The following is a 773-nucleotide window of genomic DNA, read 5'->3' on the forward strand; positions in this document are numbered from 1 at the left end:
CACCATTTTTGCCAGATCTTTAGCATTTACATCATATATGCTACACTACACTAGATTACTAATTTGGCATAGCCCAGATGAGGATGTCTTGGCCTTGAAAACTTCACATCTGAGGATGTATTTAAAGACACACCTCAAACTCACTGCCTCTTGGTGTGGCATCATGGGAAAGTAAAATCAGCCAAGACCTCGGTAAGAAAAATTATATCCGTGACTTTCTCTTCTTAGGATTAATTTCCATATTTTGCTGAGTGCAAATTCATTTGTTTTAAACATAAGCATGAACATGAGAATGTCCTACTATCATACCGTTCAGGAAGGATCTATTTCTGTGTTCCCAAGATGAAAGTGTGTTGATGTGAAATGTGAGCATCAACCTTAAAACAACACAAAATACCTTGTACAGATGTTGGCTGAAGCCGGTAGTGTTATTATCCACAGTAAAATGAGTGGGTGAGCTGAAAGGCCACCCAGCACTGAAGAAGCCATTATTCTGAAAGCAACATGAAAAAGCCAGATTGCAGTTTACAAATGAACACAGGGATCAAAACCTTGGTTTTTAGACACGTGGTGTGATGAAATTAATATTGAACTGGCCATAATGACCATCATTACATTTGGAAGCAGCCTGTTGGCCTGAAAACACCACCCTATTTGTGAAGTATGGAGGTGGCAGCATCATGTTGTGGGGGTGTTTTGTTCTTGACTCGTGTAATTCACAAAATAGGCTGCATCATGTGCAAACATTATATGGAAATATTAAAGTATTTCAT

The sequence above is a fragment of the Nematolebias whitei genome, chromosome 15, assembly GCF_014905685.2.
Source record: "Nematolebias whitei isolate Nwh7 chromosome 15, NemWhi1, whole genome shotgun sequence".
Taxonomy (NCBI): domain Eukaryota; kingdom Metazoa; phylum Chordata; class Actinopteri; order Cyprinodontiformes; family Rivulidae; genus Nematolebias; species Nematolebias whitei.